This window comes from Crocuta crocuta, unplaced genomic scaffold, assembly GCF_008692635.1.
Source record: "Crocuta crocuta isolate KB4526 unplaced genomic scaffold, BGI_CrCroc_1.0 scaffold28, whole genome shotgun sequence".
Lineage (NCBI taxonomy): Eukaryota > Metazoa > Chordata > Mammalia > Carnivora > Hyaenidae > Crocuta > Crocuta crocuta.
This window is the reverse complement of record NW_027533256.1, coordinates 4196329-4208061: the sequence shown is the minus strand read 5'-3', so window position 1 is coordinate 4208061 and position 11733 is coordinate 4196329. Positions and strand designations below refer to the sequence as shown.

The following is an 11733-nucleotide window of genomic DNA, read 5'->3' as shown; positions in this document are numbered from 1 at the left end:
TCAAGTTTAAAAAAAAAAAAAAAAAAAAAAAAAAAAAAAAAAAAAAATCAAAGCCACAGGCTTAAAATCCTTTTTAAGGCAACAACAGTTCTATAGTCCTTCCTGAAGACGATGTTGCAGCGAGAATGCAGGTGTCAATGGTCGGCAGGAGGGAAGAAAGGTGAGTCTGTAGTTAAGTAGATAAAACTAGAGTGATAATTGAGGCAAATCCATTTTGAGTGATCATTTATTCAACAGATGCCATACTCTTATTTGAAAATGTCAAAATTAGAATGGCATAAATAGAACCTTCAAAGAAAACAGGGCCACAGGGAATTGGGTGATGCTTATTGTTCTAACAACGCTTGCAGGCAGACGCCAAGTGGAGCAGTGGTTATTAAAGCCATTATTCCTTTTGCAATCACTAAATGAGCTTTCCATTTTGTAAATATATTTGTATGCATTCACTACAAAGTCATTATTTTAAGAACTTTGGTTAAAAATACTATATTGAGGCAAAAATGTTTTTCATTTGGTGTTTTCACATGTATGGAAAAAAATGAAGACACAATGATATATATCATATGAAACTTCATGGCAAAAAATTGAAAAGCTGTTAGAAATTAATATTCTTTTCATATGTAACAAGCTCCCATGAACACAGCCTATGTTGCTGAAATTCCAGTAGATTAATCTTTTATTCCAACCCAAGAATGCAAACAGAATGCAAGGAAGAGAGAATCATGTTATTACAAGGATAACCTTGAATGTACTCTACAATTTTTTTCTTCAAATAATCTTTCACAGATATTGGAACTTATGTTCTTATTTGTGTGATAAGCATTCTACCTGTGGTGCAATTAGTTTGCTCTTTTCTGAAGCAGAGCACAAGATAACTAGTTAGCCATTGGCCTTCTCTGATGCCTCTTGCTGCTGAAGGTAGAGAGAAAAAGGGTTTTCTTGAAGAGAGGAGAAATGAGGAACAGAAAGAGGTATCCTACGTACCCTTTTCCTCACCCTGTCTGCCTTGCTATTTTAGTCTCGAGCACTGATGGAATGAAGGATATAATCAGAAAATGAACTAGCCAGAGGTGCCTGGGTGGCTCAGTTGGTTAAGCGTACGACTTCAGCTCAGGTCATGATCTCACGGTTCGTGGGTTCGAGCCCCACGTCGGGCTCTGTGCTGACAGCTCAGAGCCTGGAGCCTTCTTTGGATTCTGTGTCTCCCTCTCCTTCTCTGTCCCTTCCCTGTTCATACTCTGTCTCTCTCTGTCTCCCTCTCTCAAAAATAAACATTAAAAAATGAAAATAAATAAAAATTAAAAAAAAAGAAAATGAATTAGCCAAAGGCCAGGTTGATAAACAAAGAGTTGAAGAGCCAGTACCCTACTCTCTCTAACACCTCAGACCACAAAGAAGGTGAGACGTTCATAGATAAACATGAAATAAGAAAGGTCCACTGAAAGACATCCTCAGGGGTAGAAGAAGCAGAATTTTTCTAAAGAAATATGTGCATATAAATCACTGCCTAAGGTGGGAAGAGGTGCCCTGGTCTAGCAGCCACTATAGCGTGCCTATTAATGCTAACATGACCAAATGTGCACTTACAGGCAGATGATGTCTGGTACATGGAAATGTATCAAGATACTCATGACCTATCTCACAAGTATGTTTCGTAACACTGAGCATGGGATGACAAGCCAGCATATATAGAGGGTTATCCATCAGAGGGCATGCACAACACCTGAAAAATGCAAGGGCCAGCTAGAGCTGCAAACCACTGAGTCAGCATCATTACCATGGCAATGCCACATTCCACTGGAGAATGAGCTCCAGAGGACAAAGAATTTCTTCGCACAGTTTTATCTACATTACTTGGAACAGTGCATGGCATGTGATAGCAACTTAATAAATATTTGTTGACTGAATGAACGCATCTGGACAGCATGGCATCCAGGCCTGTGTCCACCTCCTCCTGCATGAGCATCAGTGAACATGCTCCTCATCCTCTACAGCCCAGCAAAAGTAGTATCTCTTCTATACACACTTTCAAGTCCTAAGCTCTTTCCACTCACTAGTAGAATAACACCATGTAAATTAAACTTTGGGATCCTTGGTTTCTTCTGTGATGAAATGGGAATGATAATAGCTACTTAGGAGAGGGGTATTCAATGAAATAATGTAAGTGACATGGGAAAAATGCAATACCCTCACAATAAACAGAAGTAAAACTCCATGTCACCATTCAATAAATATATGGGAAATTTATTTGAATGCAATTTGGCTCCTAAAGATAGTAAGAGAAATTCACAGCACCAAACAAAGATATATATCTCAATTTCCAAGTAATCATAAAGTAATGAGTGGGACTCTATTGGGGCATCCCTTACAGAGAATTATCTATCCATAGTTTTGTCCCCAGAAATGTATCAGAATGAAGATCTGAGTATCAGCCTTGACTTCTGGAAGAATTAAATTTGGCCAGGCCAACTTTTCTTGCCAGGATTTAGCCCTAATGATCATGGCCAACATCTATCTCTTATATAATGACAACGGGCTGAACATAAGAGCTGGGCCAACATGTCAAGAAAGGAGAAGACATGGGTGCAGGCTGCTCATAATATGAATTTTAATAGCCACCTGTCACTTTAGCTTTGGTCTCTTCTTTACCAGCTTCAGTTTTTATCTATGACACTGAACCCAGAATTCAGCCTAACTTGAATCTACAAAAATTAATCTTATTACAAAAACAAAAAAAAAATTGCAAACAATAAAAACTAAAGATGCTTTAGAAATCTCAGGAAAGCATTATCTCTTATCTTCCAAGATGCTGCTCACCCCTCCCCTCCCCTCACCCCCAGAAGCCCTCCTCTTGTTTGACCAATGCTTTCTCATGCTCCATCAGCTAATGTTGCCCCCTCCTTCTTCTTAGCTGGGTTGCAGTTCAGATTGTCAAATTCTCCTGATGTTACAGTACTTTAATTAACTCTTCTCTTCATCTCCTCACTAGGTACCAGACTACTGAGTCCCAGAAATTCAGGATTTCCCTAAATTCGAGTCTTCTAAAGTATTCCTCAATAAAGACTGTTCCATCCTATAGGAAATATTCATATTGAAAGATAAAAGATTGATTAATTCTTGTCCGTTTAAGTTAGAAGATCTAGTTTCCCTTAGAACGACTTGGTAATTCAAGTTTCCACCCCCTGATCCAGATGCTCCTTTACCCACTTTGTGACTATAAGCCTGTAATCCTCCAAAGGCAAGAGGAACGTCTCAGAAGGCTGATCTGTTTCCTGCTGAGGGCTGAGCCTTTGCTAACCAAGGCCCAAGGGGAACAACTTCTTCGATCTTTTTCAGAAAAAAAAGGGATGTTATCAACCAAATAAATACAAGTTGAATGAGGAGTTTAACCATAATCTCTTTTCTAAAATATGGTCTCTTGGGGGATTCTTCAGATACAGCTAAAATCTTAATTTAAAGCTGAGTGGGTTTTAAATATACTGTGTTTTCCTGTCTACTTGTAAGCACCAATTAAAAAAGAAAAATGCATACATTATAGAACTGGGGAGCAAGTAAATGGAATTAAATGGAAAGAAGATCTGGTATGAGAGTAAGATTAACATGAAACACAAGTTTACAGAGCATGTGCCTCTTTGAAGAAGGTCAATACATCCTAAAATAGAGAGACAAGAGAGTAGGCTTCACATTCAGTGTGGAGCCCAATGCAGGGCTTTACCTCAAAAACCTGAGATCAAGACCTGAGCTGAGATCAAGGGTTGGGCACTTAACCCAACAGAGAATATTTTAAAAAAATAAAAAAAGAAAGAAAGGAAAGGAAAAGAGAAAGAAAAAATATCTCTTCCTAGACCCCGAGTATTCAATGCCATGTGTTTAGGGCGTGTTAAAACTAAATCGCTATATAGAAAGAAGAGAGAAAAGAAGAGATCTATAAATAAATGAGAAATTAAAGAAGTTATTAAGGAAATCATTGATGAAATAGAAATATTTTTTTCTGTAGAAAAGTTGACCTTTTCAAAGAAACAGATCAAATGAAAAATAGGTTCCTCTGATAAGCACCATTGCTTGTTAATAAAGTGCTAACTTGGTAGGGTAAATACTCTAGTCTAAATCATGGGGATGACATCACTGTTTTTGTGCTCCCTCTTACATCTATGTGAAACAAGCATCTCCACAGCTTTATAGAAACATCACCTGCAGTGAATTTAAATCTATGAGAGCCCATGTTCCTGGTTGATTAAACTAAGTTGTTTATGGTGTCTGTGGTATGAATTCAACTTGGGAACAATTAAACTATCCATTTCTGGAGGAAGGGGCTCATGGATCCACATCTGACCATTCATCACTTGCTATGCACCTTTTCATTGTCATTTCTGCAGCTCCTTGATACGCAGATATTGGCTCCCATTCTAAAGTGGGTTCATTTGTCACTATCATCAGGTGGCATACAGTGAGTGCCAGTTAATTCTAGGTTCTGAGTGTGTGCTTTGTATTGGAACAATTCATGTTGAAAGTCCATGCTAAGAATGGCAATGGCACTTTCGCTTGCTCTCCCCTCCCCCATCTCATTTTTCCTTCTAAGCAAACTGAGAAAATTATGTGCCACTGAGAAGCCAAATCATAACCCCAATTTCACTCATGCATTCATTCAAGAACTCTTTTCTAAGCAACACGATGAAATCCTGGCATGCTTTGCACTGTCAAAAATTCAAAGATGAAACAACAGTCTTCAGCATAAAGGATTTGAAAGACTTTGTCAAGAGATACATAGAAATGATGCCTTGTGATAAGCACCATGGTATGGGGCCACACAGGTGATTCCCATGACCCAATCTGAGGCTGGGTGTCATGGCATCTTCCAGGTCACTGAGAACACATTTCTTGGTATGAGTAATTCACAAGGATCAATATATTTAGCATAGTTATAATAGATATTATTGCATCTCCTTTATTGAAAATCTGCTGCTGTGTGTGTTTCCCTAAGCTCTCATATGATGTTGCATACCATAGACACTGAGCTGGAAATTTATTTCTCCCACTTCTTTGTTCCTAACTGGCTATTTATAGGTTGAACTATTTTTGGCAAAAATGAATCAAGGTTGCATAGGAACACTTCAATTGCTGAGTTATAATAGCTATTTTCCAATGAAAGCTTGACTTCATGTACTGCCAGAAAGCATCGCATGTTTGTGTAATTATTAATTTTCTCAAAAAATAACGTACCCTGAATTCAAGCTCCTCAATTACATTTGTGCTAAGAAATACGAAAAACCATGGATAAACTCCTGAATGGCGTTGTGGAACCAACAAATTCACCAGAGGCCAACACAGCAAATCAACCCCCAAGTGACTTCAATCCCACTCCAGAACCAAGCACACAAAGAACCCAATCTTCACCACTGGAAGCCCACTTTCCTCCTCTCTGTTTCCTTCAGAGTATTTCCCATATCATAATGGTGAGCGTTTCACTAGCCTGAGATCAAGAGGATAGGAGAACTCACGCATTATGCGTCATGAATTGTGTTGGAGATATTCAACCTTCATGGAGCAAGGTGTGCATGGAAAGCAAAGAGAGCGAGATTAAGACGGAGTAAGACAACAACTCAAAGCAATACAGCAAATAAACACAAGAGCCAGAGTCTGAGTTCTAAGAGCCAGCTGTCTCTGTTTGTCAAGTGGCTCTGCATGTAGGGAAGCGGCACAGTGACACAGGAAGTATGTTACAAACTCATGACACCAGGGTCCTAACCTTGGTATCAGGAAGTATGTGGAGGTGCTGGTGGAAAAGCATCCCAGTGGCCTGGACATAGCTACTCACAGACTCCCACCTAGGGGCCACCATGTCCCACCTCCTTCCCTCTTTCTTAATGGCAATGGCAAACACCTCTGCCACTAAAGTGCATCAACTGACATAATCAAAACAACAGTTTTATGAAGCACAGGCTTGTATTTTCTCCATTTGATAAATGAGGAAACTGAGGCCAGAATCATTAAACAATCTGCATAAGGTCACACGGCTGGTAAATAGCTTGCTGGGATTGAAGCTCAAGGGCTACAGGTGCTCTGAGTCATCCTTGTAACTTTTCATGTTACAGAGCTCTTCAGTTCTGCCACCCCCAAATCCTATGCAGTGCCTTGGCCTCCAGGGGGACCCACCATCAGTGGGACTAGGCCAGAGACAAGGAAGTGACTTTTCCAACATGAAACCACGCTTTTCATTGGTTCCAAATCACTTATACCAGAGCAGGTGAATGCTGTAATGTTACAAAATTAAAATTTGTAATGTCACAAAATTAAAATTTTCTTTAAAAACTTCCAGTCATCTGCCTAGTGCACATCCATCTACTCCTGGAAAATAACAACAGTGGAGCAGCACTGGGCCACTTTCAATAGACAGGACGTAGATTCTTCAGCCCATCAAGTCCCCACTGCCCTGACCCCAAACTTCCATTTCTGTTCATCCCCTGTGGTCAGTTGAGTTTGAGACCCACCATCCATACAAGCACAGGTGTGGAATACAGCACTGGGGAAAAGGGGAAAAGATTCCCATCCTACCTGGAATCAAAACACTTCATGTAAAATACAGAATAAAGCAACCAACAGACCTCTGCAACAGCCCTTTCTACCGTCAAACCTATCCAATAGACAATATAAAAATAAAGTAAAAGCTACTATAGGGCAAGACGCACTTAATGCCTGTTGCCCATGAGATGAGGGCTGCTGGGTGCACCCTCTCCATCTTCTGCCCTCCCTGGGTTCCTACACCCAGCCACATCAGGGAGAGCATCCTAGTGCCCCATGCAAAGTCTCTTGGCAGAAGATGGGAGTTTAACCCTTTGGACTCAGTGCTAGGAGCTACTCGAGTGCCCCAACTGTCCCTCCTGCAAACTGAATGCCCAGCTGAAGTACAGTAGTGGGGACCAGCGTCCCGGTAGTCAGCTCCCCCACCCCTCTGTGCCTCTCCTCACCCTCCTGACCAAGGCAGCTCAGTTTGGCACCAAAATTCTTCCTCTGTTGTTTCTGCCTGGCTCCTGCATCCCATCTAAAAATGCCAAGGTGTTTCTGGAAACTTCTTCTGTTAACCACAACAGGGATACTGTTGTCCTAATGAGTCCCTATAAATCTCCTTCCTAACGTTAAATTCTCCAATTCTCTTTTTCTTTCTGCACACCATTCATTCTGCAATCATACTACCTCCATCTGGGTCCATGACTGGGCATCTCATGGCCACAATTTATCCCAGATGGATACTGGCTCAGGAGCCCCCACTGTGACAATGCAAGTAATTAAAATAGAATAAACCCATGGACTTTTCTCCAAAGAAAATGTTGAAAAGAGTCTAATCTGGAAAATAAAAGTGAGGTGTGGGTCAGAGAGGGCCTTCCTGCTTCTGGGTCTGTTCCCCTGAGGTATCGATGTAATGCACTCGGGTCTAACGGCCAGTAGCTACGGCCTCGTGACAATGCACAGTGTCGCATGCCACTCTTACCATGACCAACACATGCAAGCACATGACTTCTCCTTTCTCTACCCAGAACGGGGTAAGAGTACCAGGATGTCACCCCAAGTCTTCCAGTTCATGAACAGGCCAATTCCAACTCACAACTCTCTCCACAGTTTACAATATCAGAAAATTTTCAGGAAGGAGCCAAATTACATGTGCAAATATAAAATTTAAAAAATGAGATCTATTGAATCAGGCCATAACTATCAGACACTGAGATTTATCTTTAGAGTTTCTGTTTCCAGGTCCAAAGGTTGCCCCTGGCAAGTAGACATCAGTCTGCTCTGGGTGGGCCAGCTGGCACAGGATGGACTGTCATTAGGGGGTTGTAAAAGCTGCAACTTCTCTTCACTTAATTGCGCATGTCTCATGCAAAGGAGCTATTAGAGTACTCCTTGCTAATACAGTGATAAATAATTGCCTTATTGGGAACCTTCTTGCAAGCACAGGAAATGCAGGATGATCGAGCATAGGAGCTATATATAGAAGCTAATTTATTACTATGTAGTCCAAAGGTTGACGAAAGACCTCGCCAAAAGGTTTTACAGAGCTTCCAAAGCGATGCCTTCCAAAATGCCTGTAATTACTATTAAAAGCACAAGGGCTATGATTAAGGGAGTATGTAAATGAATTTCAGGATAATGTTTATGGTTATCTTTCATAGCCTTTCTTCGAGCTCTGCACAAGCCAGGAATATAAGGTCATCTGATAGCTGGAAGATTCGAATATTGCTGGGTGCAATGAGGAAACATTTGGGTGTCGTCCTTGTACAGGGACCATGCTACTCTTCTCTGGGTCATTCCAATTGTATGTGTGCTACGTGCTACAGAAGCGAGCCCGAGGAAACATTTGGGATAAAGTCTTCTAGAAGGAGATTGTCCAAGGACTAGATTGCATCACATTGTCAAAGGCATCACCCAGGAGAAACTGTCACATGACATGCTAAGCAAAAGGGAACCAAACTGTTTAAATGACCTATATTTCTCGCCCTACTTATCCTTCTATAAAATTCAGTGTTAGTATACACGGCACCACCTTTATTAATATATGTTTAGAAAATAAAGATCCTCTACTCAGCTTTTCCCTCTGTTTGGATAGGGGGAAGAGAAGTTCTGAGGTGCTACCTTTCTCCCTCTCCTTTCCTTCCCTTGTTTTATGTAGGTACTTGCCTCAACTCTTAATTGGCATTGCCCCCAATCCCCACTTAGTGATCCTGAGAGGGGTACTGTCAGATCAGCCTGGAGACTTCTCTCATTCAAGTTAAGTTATTTCAATCCCATTGACCTCTCATTTACTTTAAGTGAGTAGATTCAATAGCAAAGTGCGTGTTCGCTATATTTTGAGAACTCTTCCTGGGAAAGGCCATTACTTCTTGTAGTAAGCTAAGGATAGAAGTGATTTTACTGTCTCTCAGGATAACTAATTTCGATTGATCTAGTTTAGCTGTAAAAACATGTTGCCAAGGTTAATTATAATTCATCAATCACACCGACACATGGCATTCACTGATGGAGACAGCCCCACATATTTGTCTGAGGTATGCAAACAACATCGTGAAAGATCAGTTTTAATAATCTTCCACTCCATGTTCATTGTCAGGAAAATGTGATTTAAGGAAAATCATTTACCCACCCCCAAATGTATTAGCACAAAACAACTTCACTTTCTTTTTATTCTTTATAAAGGAAATCAACACAGCCAACAGAAATCAGTTGACAAGTATAAAAGGTTTTCAGTCAGTTTAATCTCCATGAAGTGTTTATTGATGTTGTGTGAAGCCAAAACATTATTTAGATAAATGCCTTTATTGTCTATGTGGATTCTGGAAAAAATATCAGATGAGTCTTTTATGGCTCCTTTCTTGGTAAACTTTAAAGAAAGATTGCAAATAAGTCAAAAGTAGTTTCAGTTTGATGGTCCTTTTCAGCAGGTGCTGGCACTGATGAAAAACTAGGGAGACTTGGAATCAAATCAAGGGTTATCTTCCAAGGCCAAGGGATATTTTCCTTAGCTCTGTTTAAGCCAATGACCAGCAAGAGTACTGCAGCCTAGAGGCTTTGTTTGTTAATGATCTGTCCAGGAGAAGAAGAAAAAGTCCATTCATTCATTCACATACTCATTCATTCATTCTTTTTTTTTTTTTAATAGTTTATTGTCAAATTAGTTTCCACATAACACTCAGTGCTCATCCCCACAAGTGTCCTTCTCCATGCCCAACCCCCCCTCCCCCCACATCCATCAGTCCTCAGTTTTTGTCAGCATTCAAGAGTCTCTCATGGTTTGCTTCTCTCCCTTTCCCCCACCATTTCCACCCTTCTTCTCCCCCTTGTTCCTCATTCATTCATTCTAAAGTGACTACGAGATGATTTTTACTGGGCATTGAGCTAGGTACTGCCAGATCAGCAAGAAACAAGCCAGATATGGTCCCATCACCACACAGCTGATAGTCTCATACATACAACAACCTTTAAATAAATGACTCCAATAAAGTGTGTTTTGAATCATCATCGGAGAAGCACAGGGCACTTGTGAGGAAACTAAAGCAGACACATACCTCATCCAAGAAGCAACGAATATGTCCTGGTGGAAGTACTTTCGAGTTTGTATTTAAAGTTTAATTATTTATTTGGGGGAGGGGCACAGGCAGAGAGAGAGAAAGAGAGATCGAATGTTAAGCAGGCTCCATGATGCCAGCACAGAGCCCAATATGGGGTTCAATCCCACAAATTGTGAGACCATGACCTGAGCTGAAATCAAAAGTTGGATGCTCAACCGACTGAGTCCCACAGCCCCTTTCATTAGACAGGGCACATATTCTTCAGCTCAAGTCCCCACTGCCCTGACCCCAAACTTCCATTTCTGTTCATCCCCTGTGGTCAGTTGAGTTTGAGACCCACCATCCATACAAGCACAGGTGTGGAATACAGCACTGGGGAAAAGGGGAAAAGATTCCCATCCTACCTGGAATCAAAACACTTCATGTAAAATACAGAATAAAGCAACCAACAGACCTCTGCAACAGCCCTTTCTACCGTCAAACCTATCCAATAGACAATATAAAAATAAAGTAAAAGCTACTATAGGGCAAGACGCACTTAATGCCTGTTGCCCATGAGATGAGGGCTGCTGGGTGCACCCTCTCCATCTTCTGCCCTCCCTGGGTTCCTACACCCAGCCACATCAGGGAGAGCATCCTAGTGCCCCATGCAAAGTCTCTTGGCAGAAGATGGGAGTTTAACCCTTTGGACTCAGTGCTAGGAGCTACTCGAGTGCCCCAACTGTCCCTCCTGCAAACTGAATGCCCAGCTGAAGTACAGTAGTGGGGACCAGCGTCCCGGTAGTCAGCTCCCCCACCCCTCTGTGCCTCTCCTCACCCTCCTGACCAAGGCAGCTCAGTTTGGCACCAAAATTCTTCCTCTGTTGTTTCTGCCTGGCTCCTGCATCCCATCTAAAAATGCCAAGGTGTTTCTGGAAACTTCTTCTGTTAACCACAACAGGGATACTGTTGTCCTAATGAGTCCCTATAAATCTCCTTCCTAGGATTATCTATTATAAATAAATATTTTTATTCAATAGATATATTTATATTGTAATATAAAATTAAGTTTATATTTAAAAAAATTTTAATGTTCTATTTATTTCTGAGAGAGAGAGCGCATGAGCAGGGGAGGGTCACAGAGAGAGGAAAACACAGAATCTGAAACATGCTCCAGGCTCTGAGCTAGCTGTCAGCACAGAGCCCAATGTGGGGCTTGAACTCACTCACGAAGTGTGAGATCATGACCTGAGCCAAAGTCAGACACCCAACCGACTGAGCCACCCAGGAGCCCCAAAATTAAGCTTATGTTTAAAGATAATGCATAAATTGTCAAGGCAAACAGAACAAAGAATGGTAGCTCCACAGAGAGATGGTCAGGGATTCTTACATTTTCTTTCGCCATGAGTTACCATCAGCCAAATAGCCAGGCCATATGTGAAATAGAGAGCAATGAATACAGTCAGGGACATGGGGATCCTCCAGAAAAAAAGAGGGTCAAAACTAAGAACTAAACACCCTCCTTTTCCAGTCACTTAAGAACCTGTTTCTTATTTCACACAGTCCAGCACTGGCTCTCAAATCAATTTGTTAACCAAACCAGCGTGAAAGTACTCACTCACTCTGCTCTTGTCAATTCTGCTTGCATGGACCTCTAGGAGAGAAAGCTTTTTGCTATTAGTAGCACAAATGGTCC

General features: G+C 41.2%; 1 protein-coding gene and 1 pseudogene across 1 annotated transcript in view; both read right to left on the bottom strand.

Moving 5' to 3' along the window:
• Positions 1-11733, bottom strand: part of NRG3 (neuregulin 3) — a gene marked incomplete at its 5' end in the record, with an annotated part of 1038127 nt that overhangs the window by 636269 nt on the left and 390125 nt on the right. The window lies entirely within an intron of this gene.
• Positions 8238-8334, bottom strand: LOC144217040 (U6 spliceosomal RNA; annotated as a pseudogene).